This window comes from Heterocephalus glaber, unplaced genomic scaffold (assembly GCF_053883595.1).
Source record: "Heterocephalus glaber isolate CG9 unplaced genomic scaffold, H.glaber_assembly_v1.0 deba00001666, whole genome shotgun sequence".
NCBI lineage: Eukaryota > Metazoa > Chordata > Mammalia > Rodentia > Bathyergidae > Heterocephalus > Heterocephalus glaber.
In genome coordinates, this window is record NW_028258406.1 from 8,210,212 (window position 1) to 8,236,547 (window position 26,336).

At 34.9% G+C, this 26,336-nt stretch overlaps 1 long non-coding RNA gene across 1 annotated transcript in view; it reads right to left on the bottom strand.

The window, feature by feature from the left end:
* Positions 1 to 25,693, bottom strand: part of LOC147822248 (uncharacterized) — a 40,004-nt gene extending 14,311 nt beyond the window's left edge. Inside the window, exons 1-3 of the long non-coding RNA XR_015445923.1 lie at positions 25,551 to 25,693; positions 5,999 to 6,188; positions 4,912 to 5,135 (exon numbers count right to left, since the gene is read on the bottom strand). This is a non-coding gene — a long non-coding RNA (uncharacterized LOC147822248). The remainder of the gene's footprint in view (positions 1 to 4,911; positions 5,136 to 5,998; positions 6,189 to 25,550) is intronic.
* Positions 25,694 to 26,336: the final 643 nt, after the last annotated feature.

Consider the following 26,336-nt stretch of genomic DNA (forward strand, 5'->3'; position numbering starts at 1 on the left):
GACAGATCTAAATAGTCCTATCAAAAACCTGTTTGACCTTATGCCAGAAGAACCGAAGATAGCATTTACTATAAACATGTCAATATTGTTAAAAAATGTCAAAAAAGTTTTAGACTTATTCAATGGGAATTAAATGAAAATTACATGTTTTGTGGTTTTTACTGTTGTCGTTAAATAGGAAAAACAAACTTAAGGTTGAGGAGTAAAAATGTGAGATACTGATAATATGAACAAAATGTACAAAATTAGTAAAGTATGAAATAGTTTAGTATGCTTCAAGCAAAGCAATAGTTTCAAAATGAGTATAACATGCCATGTTGGCTTGTATTTGAAGATATGTATATTTGCCTGGAGCTAGGAAATTGAGGAAATAAAGTAAGAGTTGGAAATTAGAACTAAATTATGACTATGATATCATAGGCTAAATTAAATAATTTATATTTTCCCCAAAACCTTAGGAAAATAGTAGTAACTCTAATCACCAATCTGTTATTATTTATTTTAATAAATATTAAATTTATTTCATTCTGGGTTTTTTTCTTTTTTATCTTTCTTTTCTTTATTTTGTTATTTTTTTGGTACCAGGGATTGAACTCAGGACCTTGGACTTACAAGGCATGTGACAAAACTGCTGAGCTAAATCCCCAGCTCTCTTTTTTAGCCTTCTAAGATCCATTTAATTGTGACACAATATAAAGGAAATAAAAACATAAAACAATGTCTGCCTTGATTCATTTGTTTTGAGTTTATTAATTTGAAGTTTTTAGAGGCAGAAATAAGACAAAATTAAATATTGAGCAGAATACTTGTTACCCATTCTTGCTAATATTTACCAGAGATTCTTCAGGTTGCCTCTACTCTTCTTTTTGTTAACTGTTCCCTTCATAACAAATGTTTGGGAAAGTTTCTGTAGTCATTTATTCTTAACAACAACTAAAATTATAATATGAAAAATAACAAATAACACTGTTTAGTCATATAGGAATTGCAAGGCACAATCCTAAATCCTTATTTAAATCATATTTGTTCAATTCTATATATAAAAATAAAACTCCAAGAAGAAACTCACAGAGGATTGATTTCCTTGTATTCTTCCTACTATGCTAGCTGAAATGAAAGTACAGTTCACTTTTTCTCAAGATTAATACATTTGCGTATAATTGGACATCTGTAGAGCTGTATTGCTACATTTACACACTAGCAGATTTTTTCACCACCTTTTTTGTTTTTGTGATGTAACTGGCTAGGAATGTAATGTTCTATGGGAGCCAAGTAAAAGCATCAATGTCAAGGCATTGAGTGTAATGAAAAGAGGGCAGAAAGGATGAATTTTAATATCTTCAAAGGGCAATATTAACATTTTCTAAGCTTTTCTTCCTTGATCAACAATGTTCTAAAAAGCAAAACTTTCTGCCTACTTACTTTTAATTCTCACTTAAATTATATTTTGTAGCAGTATAATAATTCAATATTTAATATTTTAAATTGCTTCTTAAGCATTCCTTGAAATAGTGCAAATATTCACATCTTTTAACTTTATATAGTGTCAAATTTTTTAAAGAGAAATGCTCAATTCTTCTTCTTATTCTCCTCCTCCTCCTCCTCCTTCTTCTCCTTTTTGGTAATGGGGATCGAACTCAGAAGCTTGGGTGGCACCACTGAGCTAAATCCCTGACCAAATTGCCCCCCCCATTAACTTTATTGGTACATTTTAGGTATAAAATACAGTTACATTCATCATTGGGATCTTGTACCATTACATGAGTCTCTTGATTCTTATATTTTTTTCCCTTCCCTTGCCCTCCCTTCACCACCTCCACCATTCCCTATTTGCAAAGACCTTGTTTCCATTTTTTTCCTCTTCTCATATTTTTTCCTTTCCCTTTTTTCCCTTCCCCTACCCCTCACAATTCCCCTGCTCTTTTAGACCTTTTCTTCCTGTTACACAATATCAGTTACACATTTTTTAAAATTACAATATTAAGATCTAGGAGACATTACCACAGATTTTACAGAATTTAAAAGGATATAGAAAGCATATTACAAAAATCTTTTGAAATAAATTTGACAACTTCTAAGAAGTAACTTGGAAGACAAATTAATGAAACTAACTCTGGAAGAAATATAAAATTTGAATAGCACCTATTAAAGAAAGTATATTCCTAGCTTGAAAACCTACCTATATGACAACAGCAGGCTCATGAACATTTTAACTGATAAATTACATCAAACAATTAAAGCAGAAAAAAGAAGGAACACTTCTCCCCTCATCTTAGGAAAGCAACATTGTGCTAATCCTAAAACTGGGTAAAGATAATAGAAGAAAAAGTATGAACATAGATAGAAATTTGTTTAACAAAACAAACTAATACAAGTCAGATCTGTCAGGATGTAGAAAGTGGTTTTGTTATAGGGATGGCAGTGTTGGTTCAGCATTGGAAGATCCACCCCCAAAAGTCATCATTTAAACAGAGGAAAGGAAAAAGCCATATGATCCTGTCAGTAGTTGGAGAAAAAGTATTGGACTAAATTCTACAGCTGTTCATGGTAAAAGCTATCAGGAGACTAGAAGTAGAACAGAACCTTCTCAACAGATTAAAGACATGTACTCCATACTTCCAGTGAAAATGCCTTCTATGAATGGAGAAGATACAATGCTTTCTCCTTAAGGTAGGGACCAAGGGCAGATATGCTTACTCTTTATTTGTCCATTAAACTTTGAAACCTAGAACCCACCAAAATAGTCTGGCAATAAAATGACACAACTAGGATAGGATTGGCATGGCAGAAGCAAAATCTATATGTAGATGAAATGATCATCTACAGAGAAAATACTAAGAAATCTCTAGGATCCCCTAGAACTTGTACTTGAATTTAGCAGGATTAGAAAACACAAGGTATATATAAAAATTTAGATTTGTGTATACTTGCTATAAATGAAGAATTGAATATTGAAATTTAAAAGTTATGTAGGAGTACAAAGGACCTAGAAATTAAAAACAAACAAACAAACAAAAAAACCCAAATAAACAAAAACAGTGTTAGAAGGCATTTAGTACCTAATTTTAAGACTTTTTCTAAAGCTACAGTAATCAAGGAAGTGTTGGTTTAAGGAAAGACATATAGATCATTTGAATAAAACAGAGAATCTAGAAATAGAACCACACATATAAGATCCACTAAGTTTTGAAAGATTATTTTACATTAGCATTTTATAGAATATAAACTCAATTCAAGAGCTGAGGAAGAGATAGTATTTTCAGCAAACGGCACTAGAACACCTGGTATCCATATATAAAAAATTAACCTCAACCCTTTTTTTCCATACATGAAAATAACTTGAAGGGATCTATGAACCTAAATAAAAAAGCCTAAAAGTATAAAACTTTAAGAAGGAATTATAAGGGAAAATATTTATGAATTCATGGTAGGCAAGAACTTCCTAGGATACAGAAAATATGATGTATAAAAGAAACAAATTGATAAATGAGATTCCATCAAAATTTAGAACTTTAAATGACATCATTAAAATGAAAAGTAGTCCTTAAACAGACCATATTTCCAATGCATATAACCCATCACCAGAATATATAAAGAATTCTTAGAGCTCAAAAACAGACAACCCAGTTAAAATGTAGACATAAGAAGATGATAAATAGCCAGGATAGCCCAAGGAATGGTGTGCAACTCTAGAATCAGAAAAATACTAATCAGTACATTAATAAGATTGAATTATACACTCATTAGAGAGATGAAGTTAAAAGTTTTAAAAGCTTTGTCATGACTTTTTCTTTTTGTTGGATTCTCCCCCTTTGCATTTAATTTGTCATGCTCAATGGATTCATTCTGCTGGGTATCCTGAGATTGTCATCCTCATTGTCTTTTCCTAGGATATTGTCTAAATTTTGGGGGAGTGCTAGTTTGGTATTCATGAAGTTCCTGAGGTGCTCTTTATCATGAAAGTATTTTATTTCTCCATCAATTTTGAAAGATAGTTTTGCAGGGTACATCAATCTGGGTTGGAGGCTGTTTTCCTTTAGGGCTTGAAATACATCACTCCAAGCTCTTCTTGCCTTGAGGGTTTGCATTGAGAAGTCTGCTGTGATTCTGATGGGCTTTCCTTTGTATGTGATTTGTTTCTTTTCTCTCACTGCTTGTAGAATTTTGTTCTTCTGTTGGATTTCTGGAATCCTAACTATTATATGCCTATGTGTAGATTTTTTTTTTTATTAAGGCTAGCTGGAGTCCTATATGCCTCACTTATCTGTATGTCAAGTTCTTTTCCTCTGCTTGGGAAGTTTTCTGCCATCACTTCTGTGAACAGTTTTTTATGTCATCTGCACTCTCTCCTCTTTCTTTATTGACTCTAATCAGTCTTATGCTATTCTTCTTTGCATCATCTAGCAGCTGCTGGATTGATTTCTTGTATTCCCTTACAATTTTAAAGCAATTTTTCTTTTCCTCCTCACTAATTGCACTCTTATCTTCTATATGTGAAATTCTATCCTCACATTGGTTCATTCTGCTGCACAGACTTTCAATGGAGTTTTTAATCTCTTGGAAAACTGTTTGTATCTGTTTTGTGGATTCCATTTGTTTCCTATGTTGGGATTCCATCATGTTCCTCAGAGCCTCTATTTTTTTTATCTGTGTCCTCTCTAGATTTATTAATCATGTCTTGCACCATGAGCAAAATCTTTGCTGTTATCTGAGTAATTATTTCTGATTTCATTTTTCCCAGATCCTCTTTTGTTGCCAGTTCAGAGAGTCCAGGTGGTTGAATATCAGATTGTTCCATCTCGTTTCCCTTTGGGGTTGCTGTAGGTGATCTGGAAGTCTGTTTTTGAGGCTTGTTTATGTGTCTTCCCTTTTCCCCGGGCGGGGGGTGCCTTTGGCACCCACGCAGCTCACCTTCTCTGCCCTAGGAGCTTGAGATCACAGCAGGGGAGCTTCCTTCCGGGTTCTGGGACTGGCTCAGCTTCTCTGTCCTAGGACCTTGGGGTGGCAGTGGGAGAGCTTCCTTCTAGGTGCTGCGACCAATGGCTGAGCTTCTCTCCCAAGGAGCCTGGAATGGAAGCAGGGAGTTTCCTTTCAAGTTCTCAAATTGTTCTTCTTGACAGGAAAGCAGTTGAGGCCTGTAAATGGAGGTTAAAATATCTGAATTTGAAACCAATTAAACATATATTTCTGTGCGTCCCAATGCCCTTTTTCCCCCTAGATTTAGCTGTCTTCTGTTTTCTCTTCCTAGGTGGTTTTATCCTTATTATTTTTCTGCTTATATCTAATCTATACTTTTCATAATCCAGACCTAGCTATCCAAATGCCTACTTTGACTTGCTTCTTGGACCTCTCAGAAATATTTTTTAGAGGAAGAATTTATTCTCTCCTCCTTATGCTTCCTTCTATGAGCATAAATTCAAATAGTGGAAAGCTCATGTTCTCCTTATATCACCCTGTTCTGCAGAAAATAAAAGAGGCAAATTTTCTGATTGGTCAAATAAGAAGGGAAAGATGAGCAATGTATCAGTCAGATCCAGTTTTCTTTTTATCTGAATGAAATAATTGTCAAGGAGCATGTTTTTCACTCTGTCACTATGTTCTACTACTCCTTACTATGTTCTCTTTCTTTGTCCCAAAATGGAATAAAGGATAAAATTTGAACTCAAGCATAGAAATAGTATAGTATAAGAGTGTTAGATTCCAATTTACTTTAAGACCCAAGAAATCATAAGAGAGAAAAACAAATCTTGCATAAGAAGTAAACACCTTTTTAAATCCTACAAATATTATTAATCAACATGGTTTAACAGACCTTACAAAATAATTCATTCTTCTGCAAAAGGTTACTGCAGTAGGATTCAAATAGAATATGATGTGAATTGATTAAATGAAGATAAATTAGTGCAAATTAAAAGTTTAGCCTTCTCTATAATATTAAACTTTTCTCAACCTGATAAATTTATTTCCCACTTCTATAAACCATACAGTCAAAAGTTACCTCTAACAATAATGATCGGAGTTCTGTTCCAAAGGCTTTAAAGAAGCAAAAATACCAAAGTATTTCAAGGGCATAATAATCCCCACAGGAGATGTAAATTAGTTGCTTGTGGTCATCATGAACATTCTCCTGAATAGATCTGTCCTCCTAGTTGTCCAATATTTCCCCATCTGCTTTGTCAGCTATATTCCTAAAGGCACAAACACTGAAATCAGAAAATTAAAAACTTGGGTCTTAAAGAGAAAATTTAGGGAATAAAATAATAATCAATGGTATAAAGATCTCAATTCAGTAAAGTATAGCCCCCCAAAAAACCCCAAGAGTTAATCACCCAAAGTGTAGTACCAGTTATATATCAGAGTTACCAAATAAAATGTTTTCAAAGCATTTCTATAAAGCATCAGAGAGTGGAAAGTTTGAGGATATTATAATGTCTTATTTTAAGAAGTGGCCACCATCAACAAATCTAATAAAGGAAGCCCCTGACTTTCAAACATTTGAGTTGTGAGCTTTTAAAGATATGACGGACCTCTCATTATGAGTATTCATGGATGCCAACAAATTGTGGAAGTAACTGATGATCTTTAAGGTCCAACATCAAGTGTAGGCCAAATTCTATCTTGCCCTCCATTTCATATTGCTAATGAACTTTCAGCTCCACTATCTCCCACCTACTCTTCCTCCTCCAGTTATTAAGGCTCCTCTTGTCAGTTCACACCATTCAATTCAACTATATGTCAGTTGCTGTACTGTACCGTACTACCATATTAAGGTAACTGTAAAAGTGTGTGTTTGATTTTATTATGCTTTACACTGTATATTTTTGTTAAAGGTTTGTAAGCCTCACTTTGTTGAGCTTACAAACAAATCTGCCTCATGAACATTCTCCCAGAATGGAACTCAATCATAAGTAAGGGACTTATTGTAATAACAAATTCTGGTGGGGAAAAAGAAACCTTTTATATTGTTGATGGGAATGCAAACTAGTACCAGCACTATGGACATCAATATGGAGATTTCTCAAAATACTAAAAATAGAAATTCCATTTGACCCAGCTATTCCCCTTCTAAGTATCTTCCTGAAAGAGTTAAAGACATCATATTACAGTGATACATGTATACCCATGCTTATAGCATCACAATTCACAAAAGCTAAATTTTACTACCTATATGTCCATTAACAGATGTATGGATAAAGAAAATATGGTATTTACACCCAATGGAGTATTGCTGTGCCATAATGAAATATAAACTTGAACTCAGTTTAGGAAAACGGATGCACCTTGTGACAATAAGTTCAATGAAATAAATTAGACACATAAACTTAAATATTGAATCATTTCTCTTATATGACAAACCAAAATTATAAATAAATAGCAAAATAAAAGATAGATGAAAGGAAATAGAGAGATTCATTTTTCTCATATTAGAAGGATCAAGATATGGAGGAAGAAGAGGTAAAAGGGATAAAAAAAGAATTTAGTTGTGTGATTTACATGCATGAATTCCACAAAAGAAATGTAAACTATATACAATAATAAAAGTAAAGTACAAAACAAGCAAATATAATGCTTTTTATTCCCATTCCTTGCAATCCAGCATCATCATTTATACCTGCTCTTCAAAAACTGCTTCAAATATTTTTATGGTTTAAAAAAACTAAAGGTTCCTACTCCTTAAGTGTGTGCTATATATGGTGACATATACATGCTTCAATGAGTACACTTTGGAAAGGGCTACAAAGCATGATCTTATATTGAAAAAACCCATGGCTATCTGATCAAGGTAAACACTAATAGTAATTATTCATATCACTAGTAGGTATACTTGATATGTTATCAAAAAGCATTTACCACTGAATATTCCTCCTAATAACCTAGAAATATAGTCAAATCATGAGAAAAATATAAGACAACTCTCAATGAGTGGCATTGTAGAAAACACTTGACTCTTCGAAACTGTCAAATCATCAAGAAAAAAAGAAAAAAATGTTATAAACAAGAAGCACCTAAGAAAATGAGATCACTAATTTTAATTTAGAGGCACGAGTGAGATCTTGAAACATAAGAAAGACATTAATAAAAAATTAAGATTATCTGAATAAAATACAGATTTAAGAGCATAAAAATTGATATAATAGGATGGTTTATATGACACTGGGTTTATTACTGGAGCTGTAGTGTTCTGTTCTAATTCTATTAGGAGTCAGGTTCTGATTCAATGTAATATTCTGTTAGTAATACAAAAACAAAAAAGAAAGTTTTGTGCCAAATTCTGGTACAGTATCTTAATCTCTTTACACATAGAGTTTATCCCACCAACAAAGCACTCAGTCCAAATCAATAAGTAAATAACTCTTAGAAAATAGAGTTAGAAATGGTGAAACAGAGTTGAAGTATAGAGAACAAAAATAAATCCTTTCGCAATGCTGATATTCATTTTATTTCAGTCATAGTTATACTTGTATATAACTAACTTAAAACTGTGCCATTTATGAACTATAGTTTTTAACCTATGTGAAAAATTGGCTTTAAATAGATCTTTTTAATCTTATTTTAGTCTCTTTTTAGTGCTTTTTAAGAAATACTTTGTAGTAGCTAAAATTTAAACTCTACTTTTCTGGGCTGGGGATTTAGCTCAGTGGTTTCGCTGCCTGCAGCACAAGCACAAGAACCTGAATTTGATCCCTGGCACTGAAAAACAAAATAAAATAAATAAAAAAATAAATTCTACTTTTCTTTTTTAGACATAAATTGCAGTCAAATGACATCGCAAAACACCTATATTTTTAAGAGAGAGAAGAGTGAAGACTTTTCTAGGTATCTTATGAAACTTCTTGAAAGAATAATGAAACTTCTGGAAAGCATCATGTGAAACGCATTTAGAATTCTCACATACCATTTAAAGCCAAATAGAGAGTTATTGCATTCATGTGATTGAGAATGGCCTACACTGATGGTTTATCCACAGGCTGCCAGCTTTGTGGAGTGATGAACGAGAAGATAGTACATACTTCTGTACACATACCAATGTGTGTTATGTAACACATGAAAATATAGGTTGATATGAATTTATGAACGTGTACATACACATGTGTGTATAGTCATTTACATGCTTAATCATATATGTATGCGTGTATAGGCACACATGTGTACTTATACAGGCATTAGGTGCTAGGTATTAAATAAATACTAAATGATGTAAAGTAGCACAGAACAATAAGTAGGAAAAACTAACTAAAACCTATGTATCAGATTAAATATAATGCAAAGACGTGCTACCATTTTAGTACGGGATAATTTTAAAACACTTTAAGAATTTGTTATTATTGGGTCCTATGCTCTTCCTCAGCAGCCATACTTGACCAGAATTTATTCTTAATATGTCAGCTAGGTATATGTTCAGTGTATATATGAAACAGACAAATCATGTTTCTAAGATTTTAAGAAATTTTGTCTACTTTGCTCTTCCCCACTTGTGCTGTCTTAATCACAAAACTAGGTATATTGGCTCCTGAATCTCTCCTTTTAAAATGTATATGCCTGAAAAGTAAATAGGTGTTTAATTAAGGTAATATCCTCTCTTTCTATTCATTTCTTATAAGTATTGGTTATTTAATGTTTCATACTGTGAAAGCCATAGAAAATTTAGTTTTAAGAAGAGAAACAGGAACGCTTGTAAGAAGTTCTGTCTCAACAGTTAATAGAATTAGGGATCAATCTCTGTGATGATACCATTCACAGAACTGGAACAGAGTTAGTAGGGAGCTTGTAGCAAAGATGACAATGATATTCAAATAGTATACAAAAGTGTTTTAAATAATGACTAACATAGTAATTTGGTATTTATCATTCTGCTCAAGGTCTCTGTGGAAGAATTCCTACATTCAATGTTTCATTCAAATCTTATTCTGTAATCACAACAGGATGTGTGTATGACAATATGTCTATGAAATGTTATTCATGAAGAATCACTGGGGCAGTTGTATCTCTAAGGCATCAGGGCAGTTCTGTCAATTGTGAGAACTTCTGACCCTGAGGAAACAGAGCAGAGCTGCTCACCTTGTGTAGTTCTGATTCTGGAAAATGGGGTGGACCGCATAGGAACCCTGGTTTGAAGTGTGCCTGTATCATACCTCAGTTTGGGTGTGCCTGTGCTGTGACCCTGGTTTGTTGTATGCTTGTGGTGTGACCACAGGATGAAGCAGGATTCTCAGGCAGTCTGAGGTCAGAGACCCAAATAGGATCTTATTTTTTCTCTTTCTTTTTCTTTTCTTTCTCTCTTTATTTTTTTCCAAAAGTACACAAGCAAGATCATAAAGGGATGGAGTAAATCTTAAATGATTATAGGTAACTAACTCAATGTCTATACACAAAAATATCATCTTTCAGTTAGATTTTATGAACTTGGGACCAATTTAAGATACAAGAATTTAAATGTTTTTTTTTCTTTTTCTCCAAAAGTAAACTAAAGAGTAAAAAGATGAATAGAAAGCTCTTCTCTCTTTCCCCTTTCTAACACTTATTGGTTAAAGTCTATAGTCTTAATTAACAAAAATGATACTCAGAATAGATTAAAATATTAAAGAAAACATTGCTGTGACTTACATAAGGAAAAAGAGAGGTAATTGATAACTCTTGGAAAAAATTCTGACTACTCTGTTATAGTTATAAACCTACAAATATGAAAAAGACAATATAATTCAGCATGGCCAATACATCTAAAGGTCCACTTTGATTTAATAAAATTGATCTATGTGTGTTATCTTGTCAGTTTTTCTTCTTATTAATCTGTTTTAATAATTAATTATCCTTTTATTTAAAATTATATCACTAGATTAAAATGCAAAGAGTCTATATTTTACATAGGCATTTTATATTTTCCATTGTTAGGTTTTTTGATTATTAAAAACTGAGTTTTAAGAGTTAAAGTTGTTTAAGTGCTAACTTATAAAATATTTTAGCAATTTATGAGTGGTTAAATAAAAAATTTTTACCTTAGTTGATGACACAAAGTACATATATGGTGTTGTCTTTTACAATGCATACATACATTGAGAACTTACATATATAAAATGATGAAAAATTTTATCATACCCTAAATTTGGTCCTGCCACTTAAAATTTGATGTATATCTATTGGTTTTGATTAAAGAAATATTTTTATTATTGTTTAAATGAGATACACTTGTATACTGGATAATAAGTCTCTTTGTAGTCAATACCACTGTTGCCTTAATTCATGAGAGGTGGAATGTTGCAGAATTTAAGAGACAGGAGAAACCATGGGTGAAAGAGGAGGATTTATTTCAGATTTTTAGGTGTACTCTGATTTTGAGGACAAATGTCCAAAGGCCAAGTCCCGAACAAAGGAAAAGCTCTTGTTTTTATACATTTGGTCTAAGGGAGTTGGCATGGAACTGGTGGGTAAGCAAACAACGTTACAAAGGAGAACAAAGGCAGGTACTCATACAGTGACAGCTTTATATCTTAGCTTTGAAAGAAAACATAATCTTGTGAGACCAGGATGTCTCAGGACTTCCTTTACAGCAAGGGTGTTGCTAATGTTATCTGTACTGGGCTTCCTTGTGGCAGCCATAAGAAAGGAAGGGGGTCTAGGGTTAATTCCTCAAAACTTATTTATTTCTTTTAAGTTCTGCTTTGTAAAGATATCTTTAATTCTTGTCATTATAGTTAGACCCTGTAGAACTTATTAAATCAAAATTTTGTCATGAGTAAAAACTAAGCAAAAATATGTAAAAAAAATTATCTATAGTTATGTTATGGCTTATATATGGATATCCCCACAAAACTTCATGTACTCAAAGAAGGTACCCCAGGAAGTCCCTGGATTATGGGTTTGTGGTACTAGATTAGTTCACTGATTGTTTTAGAAGTGGATAATGGATTTACTGATGATGAGAGATATACACTGGATGAGTATAGCACCAACCAATAGGCTCATAGCTTGGATAGAATAAAAAGAGAATTAAAAAATAAAGCTGTGCTGCTTTCTACCTGGCATGTTATGATCTGTTTCTCCTCTATCATGCTCCTCTGCTATGCAGCAAGCTGTTTATGGACTAAAACTATAAACTGTAAGATAAAATAAATATTTCCTTCTGTAATTTGTCAGTTCTCATATTTTGTTCCAATAATGAGAAGTAACTAAGATACATTTTAATACCACAAAAGTGCAGTCATTGCTGAGATGCTACTTGCCTATATGTTTCAGAAGACTTTGGAACTGGACTGTAGGAAGAGTGTGGAAAAGTTTAGAGGTCCTGGCCAAAGAAGGGACCCTAGAATGCTATTAGCTGAGGTTAATGGGAGGTTTCACTCAGAACACAGAAGACCAGAATGCTAATAGAAATCCATTTGATAAAGACAAGACTCAGGCTATTTCAGTTGAGTATAGGGACTAGATTGGGAGTTAGACTCCAAACCATCTTTGTTATGGTCTGCCAGAAAATGTGTCTGCAGTTTGCCTATGTACAGCGAAATTTCTGGAGACTGAGATTAAGGCAGTGGACTAAGTAATCTGGTAGGAGAAATTTCATAAGAGCCTAATGTTAAGGTGGTGGCATGGCTACTATTGGGCTTTAATGCAGCTGTACCTTGAGAATCAGGAGCAAATGGTCCACTAGACTCATTTAAAATCTTTTGAGTTTGGCCAGGAAGGAACTTCCAGTAAAGATGTGGTCAGCCAAGATGGAACAGATGAGAACTTGGTTGCTGAGAAGATAAACATTAAAAAGTCAAGAAACTTGGAACAGGATAATTGAAAAGGTAACCTGAGGACATCACAAGATTTAGTAGGACTTCATGCTTTGCAGCCTCAAAATTGTAAATTTGAAAGACTTTGCCTTGAGAAGAGTACCCCAGGGCAACATATTCCAGAATGGCAATTTCTTAGGAAATGTATTTCCCAAGATTGGGATATAGTGCTGAGCAATTCATGCACTTGACCCCTATACTCAAAAGAGAAAGCTTGGCTCCTGCTTAAGCTGGTGGCAGGCCTAGGCATCATCCCTATAATGATGGTTTGAAACACATGCAGAATGCAAGAGTTGTGGGGTCAGGAAGGCTTCCACCCAGATTTCAGAGGATTACCTGGGAGATAAGGCAGTGTGCCCCTGAAAAGGCAGTGTGGGAAGTTGTTGTGTGAACTCAAAAGTGCAGTGGAGACTCCAGAAGGATGGGGAAGACAGAAACATGGATCTTCTGAGAAAAGCTGCAAGGAGTGAGCAAAGTCATCCAAAGGGAGAGGCCATGAAGTCTACAGCCATCAGCAGTGTCAGGGGGGTGGGGTTGCTCAGGCCCTTTGGAGTTCACATCTTGTCTCAAATTTCCCCAGGTTGTAGGCATGGAATTATGAGATTTAATGTTTGTCCTGCTGAATTTTGGTGTTGCTTTATTCCTATTCTCTTTATCCTCCTGTTTCTACCTTTTTAAATAGCAATGTTTATCTTATGTCATTATATATTGGAAATATTTTCTTTTTATTTTTTTTTACAAGGCCTCATTTTGCCTAAAGGGATGCACATGAGCTTTTGGGAGGCCAGAGGCAGAACATTACTAGTGTCCCTCAAAGCCTCCTGCACTAATAGGTGGCCTTAAATAGGTGACTGGATCATAGATGTGTGATACTGGATTAGTCCAATGATTGGTTTAGCATAGTTATGGAAGTGAATGATGGATTTATTGAAGAACAATGACCCACCTTTATACAGCATTCCCCTGTTATTCAGACTACCAAAAGATGATGATTCTGTTACCAGTTTTTAGGATGCTGAACCTTGTAGAGATAGTTTCTAGGTTCTTTCTGTCTTGAGCAAAGAATTGGTCAAGACAAACATAAAAGGTAGCAAAATTGTACATTTATTAAAGGAATGGAAAAAAGTGTGCTCTGCAGAGTGAGTTTGGGCCAAGTAAAAGTAGGAAAAAAGTTTTCTCCGTGGCATGAATGTAGACCACTGTGCAAGAGAGAACACATTGTGATAGTCAACCTGACTCCATTTGTTTAAAGTCAAGTAACTCTGGGTGGTTGCCTTCTCCTTCCTCCTTGGGAGTCCCCTAAATTAATGAATGGCAGACTGCCACATCCTGTGTGAATCTGCAAATACATTATATTTACTGCCTTGTAAACAGGATGCCTGTGTAAGTCTGCAACTATGTTATCTATACTACCTTGTAAAGAGAAGACACGGCATCTGTGTGACATTTTGTTTTAATTAAACTGTGTGAAACTTCCCCAACCCCCATTAGTTTAGCAAAGTTCTACCCATGTGGAACTTCACTTGTGCTCCCTGTCCCCCTGAGCCTTCGCCAAATAGAAGAGCCCTTAAAAGGGCCCTGCAAACTGCCTTTCCTTTGTCCAGAGTCTTTTTGGTATAAGGCACTCTGGATCAGCCAGCTTATAATAAAAAACTCCATTTAATTCAGAGTGTGGTGCATCTCTGTAGTTCCAACTCACCTGGTCCTATTACAGAAGTACCCAAGAACCCAGTTTAAATTGTTACTTTGTATCTCACACTCCTCAGGCTGGTGTCAGGTCTAGGCAATAGGAAATACCTTCAAAAACCTGCTCAAGTTCTTTTGAGAATTGGAGATGGTGCTCTCTGCTTGCGTCCTCATGCAGAGTTTTGGGAACTGTTCTGTGCATCTGTCTTGGAATTTTGTAGGCAGATCGTGCCCAATTTCCAGCCAATGTGGCATTCCCTAATCTCCTGCCTCAGTTCTTCAAAGACAGAACCTGATATTTGTATGGCACTTTTAGATAAGTCAGGATGAGATTTTAGTTCTTGACTAGGCAGTATCAATGTCATTCCTCTGCCTGAAGCAGTTACATAATTTCAGACCATTGGACCTTCTACAATCCCTTAAAATTAAGGGACTGAAATCTGAAGGGTTGAGGTTACAATGGGATAGAAAAATAAAAGCTAGATAGAAAAGGGACAAGGGAATCAAGATTTTAAAAAATTTCTTTTAAGAAGAACTGCAACTGTAGGACACAAACCCCATTTCAGCCTTGGGGACCCCCAGACCCAAACTCCAACCTGAGGATGAACCAAGGCTGATGTTCATGTTTTGTCTCTTCTGCATGTATTTCAAATTTTACCATCTCGTGAAGCTCCCTGAAGCCCTCAAATCATGTGGCCACTGATCTTGAATTGCATAGCTTCTAGAACAATGAACTAGATCATTTTTCCTTTGTAAATTACTCAGTCTCAGAAATTCTGTAATAGCAATAGAAAATGGACTAAGACAAATCCAATATACATTTTTTGTTTGTGATTTAAGATTTCTATATAGTAATTTGTCTATATGTCCAATGAATCAAACCAAGCCTAGGACACTCATTGTTCAAGTCAAATTTACATTTTCAAAAAGACTTTATCTAATGTACTATGTGGTGTAACTATGCATCAACAGAAAAATACGTGCATTTCAGAACATCTACATGTGTGTATGTGTGTATACATTTCTGTGTATATTGTACAAAGTAGTAGCTAGATTTAAGAATTTGCTTGAAGCCATGAATTTGAATAAATGTTTATTAAGGATAAACTACTTCAACTGGTACTTGTTTGCATAAGATGTTCCTTAGGGGTTAGGTACTTAAAGACTCCTTTAGGGATATTGCTTTGCATAAGCTGTTTGCATTTAGATTCCCTTTAGGAAATGTTAATTGCTCTAGCTGTCATTAAAGTGAGGAGATTTAGATCCTGTTAAAGTAATACCCTGGAGTGTGACTGAGTAGAGCAACAGAGTTGAATCTGAATACATTTGAATCCTGCAGGTTTGCTCTAGGATGGACAAATCAGGAATTGAATAGTTTCACTCTAACACTAGATGGCAAGCTTCATGGAGACAGACATTTTATCCTAGTGTGTTTATGTTTTTAAATTTGAATCTTGAAAGCTTACTCTAGGATGGACAAATCAGGAAGTGAATAGTTTCATTCTACCACAAGATGGTAAGCTTCATGGAGACAGATATTTTGTTCCTGTATGTTTATGTTTTTTTCTACATAATGTAGGGAATATGTGCAGCCTATGGAAAACATTTAGTTATCTATTAGAAGATTGAATAAGTATATTGTTTTGTAATAGGAGCTATTTATCTGCTGGGCTGTTATACATTAATAAATAAAAATATCTTTAACACCGTGGTTTTATATTTTTTTAATTCATTAAGTTTATTGGTACATTTTAGGCATACAGTATGATGACATTCATCATTGGGAATTTGTACATTTACATGATATGTCTTGGTTCTTATATTTTTCCTCATCCCCCTTTCTTCCATTCAAGGTCTCCATCCAGCCTTATTTACAAAGACTTTGTTTCCATTTTTTCCTTCTTTCATATTTATTCCTTTCCCTTCTTTACTTCCCTCTTCCACTTCCCCTTCCACTTTGCAAGTTTTCTTCCTATATCACACTATCTGTTATACATTTTGATCCTCATTTACACTTTCAGTTTCTCAAATCAGAGAAACTATTCAGCGTTTACACATGTGTCCTATTTATTTCACTTAAGAGTATGGTCTCAATGTGCATTCATTTAGCTATAAACTTCTCTAGTTTCCCATTCTTTATGGCTGAGTAGTACTACACTTTTATTAAAAAAAACCACATCTTTTTATCCACTCACCAGTTGATGGGCAAAGTTTTAGCTATTACAAACTCTGCCACTATAAACATGGGTATTGCTGTGGACTGCATATATTGCTGTGGTATTGCTCTATTAATTCTTTGGTGAAGATGCCTAGCAGGGGAATAGTTGGGTCAAATGAGACCTCTAATCCTAATTTTGAGGTAACTCCATATTGATTTCCACAGTGGTTGTACCAGTCTACACTCCTACCAACAGTGGAGAAGGGTTCCTTTTTCCCAACAATGCCACTAACAATTATTGTTGGTTGATTTCTTGACAACAGCCATTCTTTCTGAAGTGAAGTGGAATCGCAGCATTGTTTTCACTTGCATCTCTTGAAAGACGAGTGATATTGAACATTTTTTCATGTGTTTATTTGTTGCTTTTACTTCTTTGTTGGAGAAATGTCTGTTCATTTCAGATGCCCATATTTGGACTGTGTCTTTAAATCTAGGTGATCTGATTTTTTTTAAGTTCTTTAAATATTCTAGATATTAGACCTTTGTCTGAGGAACAGCAGGTGAAAATTTTTTCCCGTATTATGGGTTGTCTCTTCATGCTGTTGCTGGTTTCTCTTACTGTGCCAAAGCTTTTTAATAAGATGAACTGCCAGTTGTTGATGTTTGTGCTAGTTCATGAGCAACTGAGGTTTTGTTCATGAAGTTTTTTCCTAAGCCAATGTCTTCAAGAGTTCTACCTAACCACTCTTTCCTCTAGTTTAGTGTTTCTGTTTTAAAATTGAGACCTTTGAGGGCGGGGGATTTAGTTCAGTGGTTCCTCTCCCTGACCCTCAAGCTTAAAGACCCAAGTTTGATCCTCAGAACCAAACAAAAATTCAGATCTGTGAGCCACTTCAATTTTAGTTTAGTGTTTAGTGAGATATAGATCTAGTTTTAATCTTGACAACTGGAAACCCAATCTTTCCAGCACCATTTATTAAAGAGGCTATCTTTCCTCCAGTGAGGATGTATGGTTCCTTTGTTGAAGATAAGGTGGTGGGGTGTATCTGGAGTTATTTCTGCATCTTCTAATCAGTTCCACTGGTCCTTGAGTCTGTTCCTTTGCAAGTACCATGCTGTTTTTATCACAGAATCTTTGTGATATAGTTTTAAATTGGGGATTGTGATACCCCCTACCTTGTCTTTGTTGCCTAGAATTGCTTTTGCTATTCTTGGTCTCTTTCTTTTCCAAATGAATTTTTGGTTTGCTCTCTCAAGTTTTGTGAAATATGCTGTTAGAATTTCTATTGGTACTGCATTGAATCTACATAGCAGTTTTGGAAGTATGGCCATTTGCATTGTATTGGTTCTTCCTACCCAGGAGCAAGGTATGTCTTTCCATTTTCTGATATTGTCTTAGATCTCTTTTTTCAGAGTGCTGCAGTTTTCAGTGTATAGGTATTTTGCTTCCTTTGTTAGGATTAATTCCTAGCTATTTCATTTTTTTGGATGCTATTGTGAAAGGAGTTGTTTCTCTACCTCTGCTCTCCCTGAGTCTGTTTTTCATATACAGGAAGGCTATTGATTTTTAACTGTTGACCTTGTATCCAGCTACTCTACTGAATTTGGTTATTAAGTCTAGAAGACTTTTGGTGGAGTTCCTGGGGTCTGCTATATAGAGTACCATGTTATCTGAAAATAGTGACAATTTATCTTCTTTGTTTTCTCTCTTTATTTCTTTAATTTCTTTCTCTTGTCTAATTGTTGTGGCTAATGTTTTCACAACCATATTGAACATGATCAGTGACAGTGGACATCCTTGTCTTGTTCCTGATTTTTGCATGGAGGATTTCAGTTTTTGACCATTTAGAATGATGTTGGCTTTACGTTTTTCATAAATGCCTTTTATCAGGTTGAGATAAGGACTATCTATTCCAGTATTCTTCAGGATATTTTTATCATGAATGTATTTTGGATTTTGTCGAATGCTTTTTCTGCATCTATTGAGATGAGCATATGGTTTTTGTCCTTGACTCTATTAATATATTGTATTATATTTATTGATTTGTCTATTATGCACCATCCCTGCATCCCTGGGATGAATCCCACTTGGTGAGGGTGTATGATTGTCTTGATTATCTCCTGCATTCTGTTTGCCAGTATCTTACTGAGGATTTCTGTGTCTGTGTTCATTAGAGAGATTGGCCTATAGTTCTGTTTTTTGGTTAGATTTTTCTCTGCATATGGGATTAAGGTGATGCTTGCTTCCAGGAATGAATTCATGAGTAATGTTTCCCTTTAAATTCCATTGAAGATTTTAAACAGTAGTGGCAATAGTTCTTCTCTAAATGATTTTTTAGAATTCAGCAGTGAAGCCAAGAGGACCTGGGCTTTTCTTTGTTGGTAAGTTTTTAATTATGTTTTCAATTTCAATGATTTATATTGCATTGTTTAGAATTTTTAGTTTTTTCACAGTCAACTTTGTTAATTCATGTGTATCTAGAAATCTGTTCATTTCTTCTATGTTTTCCATCTTCTTGGCATATAGGGTCTGAAAGTAGGTATTGATGATCCTCTGGATTTCTGTTGGGTCTGTTGTAATTTCACCCTATTCATTCCTAATTGCATGGATTTGTGCCTTTTCTTTCTCTTTTTCTGATAAGTTTGGCTAAGTGTTTGTCAATTTTTTTATTATTTTGAAAAATCAACCCTTTGCTTCATTGATTATTTTGCATCATTCTTTTTGTTTCCATGCATTGACTTCTGCTCTGATCTATATAATTTCCTCCCTTTGTATGAGCTTCAGATTTGCCTTGCTCATCTTTTTCTAAAAGCTTGAGGTTTAGCAGTTGGTTGTTTATTTGAGCTCATTCTGTTTTTCTAAAATTTACTAGTATGAATTTCCCTCATGAGATTGCCTTCATTGTGTCCCATAAATTCTCTTATGTTGTATTGGCATTGTCATTTAATTGTAGAAATGCTCTAATTTCTTCTTTAAATTCCTCTGTGACCCATTGGTTTTTCTGGAGAGTTTTATTCAATTTCTGTATGTTTATGAAGTTCTTATGGTTTCTTTTCCTATTGATCTCCAATTTCATTGCATGGTGAACTGATAATATACAGGGGATAACTTCAATTCCTTTGCATTTACTTAAACATTTTCTATGAGCAAGTACATGGTCTATTTTGGAGAATGATCAATGTACAGATGAAAAGAATATCTATTCTGGTTTTAGGGATGGAACACTGTAAACATTTGTTAAGTCCATTTGTTCAAGAGCTTGAGTTCTAGCATTTCATTTTTTATTTTTGTCTAGTTGATCCATGTATTTGTGACAGTGAGGAATTCAGGTCCTCCACTGTTGTTGTATTAGTACTTATTTGATTTTTCATGTCTGTTAGTGTTTGTTTTATATAGTTGGATGCACTAGTATTTGGTACATATATATAAATGATTGTCATCTCTTCCTCTTGGATTGTTCCCTTCCTAAGGATGTAGGGGCCTTCTTTGTCTTTCTTAATGTGTCTAGGTTTAAAATCCATTTTATCTGTTAATAGGATAGCTACTCTTGCTTTTTTCAGGTTCCTGTCACATGGAGTACTGTTTTCTACCCTTACCTTTCATTCTATTAGTTTCTTTTTTGAATTAAGTGTGTTTCTTGTATGCAGCATATTGTTTTGTCTTGCCTCTTGACCTATTTTGCCAGTTTATTCCTTTTGATTGGTGCATTGAGACCTTTAACATTGATGGTTATAACTAATATGTATCCTTGTCATGACCTTTTCCTGTTGTTGGACTATACCCCTTTCATTTAATTTTTTGTCTTGACTAATGGATTCATTCTGTGGGCTTTGTGGGATTGTGACCCTTATTGTCTTTTCCTAGGATATTGTTTAAAATTTTTGGTGTTCTGGTTTGGTATTCATGAAGTTCCTCAGGTGTTCTTTGTCGTGAAAGTATCTAATTTTTCCATAAATTTTGAAAGATAGTTTTGCAGGGTACATCAATATGGGTTGGAGGTTGTTTTCTTTTGCTGGTTGAAATATTTTACTCAAGACTTTTCTTGAGTAAAGTTCTATGTTGAGAATTTTGCTGATTCTGATGGGCTTGCCTTTGTATGTGATTTGTTTCTTTACTCTAACTGCTTGTAGTATTGTGTTCTTCTGTTGGGTTCCTGGAATCTTGACTATTATATGCCTAGGTGTAGTTTTTTTTTTTTTTTTTTTTTAATGGCTAGTTGGAGTCCTATATGCCTCACTTATCCATTTGTAAAATTCTTTCTCTCTTCTTGTGAAGCTTTCTGCCATTACTTCTGTGAATAGTTTTTTTTTTAATATCATTTGTACTGTCTTCTATTTATTCATTGATACTGATTAGTCTTATGTTATTCTTCTTCACATCATTTATCAGCTGCTGGATTGATTTCTCATGGTCCCTTGCTGTTTCAAAGAAATCTTCCTTTTTCTGGTCACTAATTGCAATACTGGCTTTTATGTCTGATATTCTTTCCTCACATTAGCTCATTCTGCTGCATAAACTTTTGATGGAGTTTTTAATCTCTTGGATATCTGTTTTAATCTGTTTTATGAATTCCATTTCTTTCCTATGCTGTGATTCCCTCATGTTCTTGAGCTCCTCTGTTTGTTTTTTTTTTAATGTGTGTCTGCTCTAGAGTTATTAATTCTGTCACTATGGACACAATCTCTGTTGTTATGTGAGAAATTATTTCTGATTTTACTTTTTCCAGACCCTCTTTTGTTGCCTCTTTAGGAAGAACAAGTGGTTGAGTTTCAGATTGTTCCATCTTATTGCCCCTTGGATTTGACTTCAGTGATTTGGAAGTCTGTTTTTTAGTTTTGTTTTCGTGTCTTCCCGTTCCTATTTTGTTGTTGTTGACATTTTTGGTTTAATTCCTGTGTTGCTGCTTATAAAATGCTTATTTATGAGTGTCTTTGTTGCTAGTATATAGAACCCTTAAGGAATACTTACTTGGATTGTCTTCCGGGTTTAGTTGGCTATTGCATCTGTAATGGCCCTTAGGTAATCTCATTCTTGTTATACCAGGAAGGACAATTGGCTAGATCATGTCACTGTTGCCAAAGTTATAAAGTCAGCATCAACAATAGCCTAGAAAATGACAAACTGTGGTAACTATTAATCTATCACTTTTTACTGCATGAAACAGACTTGTGGTTATATATCAAAATCTAGAGCCAACCAGAAATATATTTACAGTAAATAAGCCCTTCAATGTAGCAAATTTACCCTCTGGGAGATTTAGAAGGAGTTGAGGGGGTAGAGAAATAGAAGAAGAGAGAAAGGTTAGAGATAAGGTTAGAGGACACAGGAAGATCATATGGACTTTCCCAAACAGGTGAAGGCAGAAGTAAAACAGAGAAGGAATGAACAAAAACAAGAATGGAACAAAGTGATAGCAACAGAAAATACAAAAACTGTATTCTCACTCCTATAAAAATAAGAACTATTGAGAAAACACAGGACAAACAGAGGAACAAGAAAAGCAAGGAATGAAGAAGAAGGAGAAAAGAAGAAAAAAAAAATCCTACTCAAGGCATGTTTCTCTTGTCCCCAGTGAACAATGTGAGTAGCATACAGATCTGTATGGACTGATCTCAGTGAGCCAGCCATAGTCCACTGAAGTTCATGCTTGTTTATGGGTGTGAGGCTGGAATTGAATTCCTGGAGTCTCCTTAGCATTCGAACTCTGCACCATTCTAATGCAGGTTTGAGCTGCCTTTCCTCCACAGCAATTCTAGGTTCTGGTGGGAGGTCTTTACCCCCAAACTCACCAACTGCTGCAATCTGTGGTGCCTTTTTTGAGATGACTCTGTGCTCTTCCATTGGGCTTCAATTCTCAACAATCCTCGGAGAGGCCTTCCTTCTATTGTTCACCTCTGCACCAATTCCTGGGCTCACAATGTTGGCCTTCTGAATGCCAGCACTGTGCTTCTGTTTCACAGGCCTCTTTCTTGGACCTGCACATTTGCACTGCTCTTTTCTGCTTGGGCCTTTGGATGATGGGGCCTGTGGGCCTGAGCAGCTGGTGTCTGGGTGGGCTTCTGGTTGTACACTTGCTGATGGTACACTTACTGATGGTATCTGTCCAGGTCTCTGTAAGGGGCCTGGACACCTGTACATCTGTTGTTCAGGTGTGTTTTTTATTCTAAATATTCTTTATACCCAGAAGGGCTTGGCAGGTCTATTTCTGGTGCTTCCATTCATCTTGTCTTAGTTGTCTTAGTCATCAGCGTGCTCACTTCTCTTCTCTTTTCTTCTTTTCTCTTCTCTTCTTCTCTTTTTCTTTTTTCCAATATTTATTATTGTGCGAGTTATTTCTTATTTATCAACTTTGTTAGGCTGTGGTATCAGGTAATATTTTAAATTAATAACTCCTTTATCTAGGGGCTCTGTAGAGTTTTTAGATATGATAAGAATTTAAATAAAATTTCAAATAAAGCAGACTACCCTTCATTATGTGAATAGAGACCTCATCTAATTAACTATTCAACTTAAAAGACTAAGGTCCCTTGAGAAAACAAGGAACACTGCCTCCATATTGTTTTTGGACTCAAGATTACAATACCAACTTCTGTTGGAATCTATAGCCTGTTGTCTGTCCTGCAGATTTCAGACTTAGGAGACTCTGCAGTTATAGGAGATAATTCCTTAAAATAAATTCCATGCCCAAATTTCTCTTTCTCTCTCTCCCTCTCCCTCTCTCTTTCTCTCTGTCTCTCTTTGAGTGTGTGTGTGTGTGTGTGTCTTTCCCCATCTTTCCTTATTCCTCTTTATATCCCTCTTTGTCTTTTTTCTTTTCTAGTGTTTATTTTTTTGCTGAATATTCTTCATTATTTCTCTTAAGTAAATTTTTGGCAATTTGCTCCCCCCCCCCCCCGTGTTAGCAAGGCCAAGTATATTGAAATATTTCTTCTGGATTTTTATTTTGAAATATTAATATTCTAATATGTATAGTAGTTTAAGTTTTATAAAGTTTGAGGATGTAATAATGAGACAGGAAGTTAGGGGATGCCTTAGACTTGTTAGGATGCAAGGCATGGTAGGATTTCAGAATCTACACAGAACCATCTCTCTGAGCCCCATATATGGACTTCTCGTGGGTTCCTGAAATGTGTGTGATGAATGTGAAGACAGGATGCCATTGAAAGCTTACTAACATGCCTCCTCATATTAGTCTGCCCTGTGTCCCTGGGTGTAATTTTATTTTATGTTTATTTTATTTTGGTTTTTTTTCTCTTTAACTTGCCCTAAGCTTGCTCTAGAGCCAGTTTTTCTCTTACTCTTCACTTTTAACTTTTCCTATCTCAAATAAACATAAGACTTTGCCAATGTTTTTTGCTTGTTTCATTCAACTTCTCTGCAAGATGAACAAATTTGGAAACTACCTCTAGAAGCAGAATACTGCTCTCCCAAATCTGGTAACACTAGGACTTTTTCTTGCCTGTGACAAATTTCCCAGTGTCCTGTCTACAAAATTAGTGGATTAAAGCATAGTAACTGATGAAATTGTTTGGATCAGGACAGAGTAATGGAGTTTTCCATCAACCACTGGCTTTGGTAATATAACTAGGGCTGTCACTTATCTATTTAATCATTTATCATTTTAGCAGTACATTAGGACCAAAGTGCATTTAAAAAGTTAAAACTAAAAGTGAAGAAATATTTCATATAACATTGGTATCTGAAATAAATGAAATAATGACCCCTAATGTTATCCATGTTTTAATCCTTGTAATCCATGAATATGTAATCTAAAATGGACAAATAAAAGTGTTTTGAGATAAAATAGCTAACCTTAAAAAAAGTTGGTTATCTTGAAATTCTTACGTGCCAGATGTAAAAGCACTACCTTTCAAAGTGTTAAAGAGTCAAAAGAACAGATCAGTGTGAAATGATGAGAAATATTTAACTTGTGTACTCTGCTTTGAAAATGGAATGATCCATGAGCAAACAATACAAAGGCTAAGAAGGCAAATAAATAAATAAATAAATAGATAAATAGAACAAAACAAAAAATTCACCCCCACTGTCCTCTACAAAAAGAATGTAACCCTATCAAACTTTAATTTTAGTCCACTGAGATTTGTGACAGGCTTCTAGTCTAGAGAAGTGTAAAAATAAATTTATATTATGTTCTTAGTTGAGTCTGATAATTTTTTACAGAATCAATAAAAATAATACACTACTTATTAAATAGTGAGTAAAATAAAATGATCTGTTATATTTTTATTAGATACTATATGCTAGCTGTATTTTAGATATTCTTTGAGGGAGAACATACCTCTTGCATCCAATTTTGTTTCCATAACTTACTCAATTTAATGTGTATACCACAACTGAAGCTATGGGACCATTCACCCTCCATTCACCTGAACTTGGGCAATAGTCTATGGCCAACTCTCCCTCCATTATAGTAAGAGAGGTAGAACTATGACTAACAAGGACCCAGAAAATTCGTAAAGCTCCAGGCCAGGGCACCTACAATGACCTTTCCCCACTCAAAATTCATTAATGGTACATATATATGGGCTGCATATCATGCATGTAATTATAACAGAGTTAATTATGGGTAAGATCATGAGCAGTAGATACACTTGAGATGACTGTGCACCCTGTCACTCATTTTGTCAATCATATCTTGAAAGACAAAATGAGAGGTGCCATCAGTGGTTTTTACAATGTTTTCAAATTCAAAAGCATAACTTATCTTCATTTCTTTTCTCCCCATCCTCACACTACTTCTTTTCCTGTTCATGTTACTTTTTTGCTTCTGCTGGCACAAACCTGACTGATCTCGTGGCATTTTCCCCAGTTAACTTGAATAAACATAGCTTGTGTTTGTTATTTTTCTCTTGTTGCTGAGACAAAATACCTAGCACCCAAAGTTAAAGAGGGAAAGGTTTATTTGGCTTACAGTTTGTAGAGGTTTCAGTCCATAATCATCTGGCTCCAAGACAGGATGGCACATGGCAGAGAGGCATTGCATTGGAGAAACACTATGGTGTGCAAAAAGTGGCAAAAGCCGTAAGGGACCTTAACAGCATCTTTCTGGGCCTCTTATCCCATCCAGACTACCAGGATCAGGGCAGTGCCAAACCAGTCACTCACGTGTAGTGGTTTAATGATCATACCCCCTTAATCCAACTATCATATTCCAGATTCAGCCTCCTGTGAAACAGCATGAGGCTTTAGGGGGATGTCTAAACAGAAGCCGTTACATGGCTATTTTTTCTTTTACCTTCTTCTGAATAACTTGCAATTTTTACTCCTCATACACAAAATACATTGAATATACATTAATTCACATGCTCATCTGAAATCTCTATTGCCAAATTGATTTAAATAGCTATTATTTTCTTCATATATTTACTTAGTTACAAAATTTTGGACCACCTAGAATTTAACAAACAACAGTTTTATTTTGGCTCCCATTTCAATCCTTAGTCAATTGGCTTCAAGGTAGTATGGCATGGCAGTGGGGCATTGTATGGCAAAGGACATCTGCTCATAACATGGCAGATGAGAAGTAGAGTGAGAGTCAGGAGAAGAGCTGGGGCCATCCACCAAATAACCTGGCTCTTCTAACCAGACCTCACCTTCTCTGAGAAAATCTGGTATAAGCCCCATAAGCCTAAAGCCCTGCATATGAGTGCATAAGGCTCTTAGAGGACTTCTAGATAGAAACCATAAAAAGTGTCAT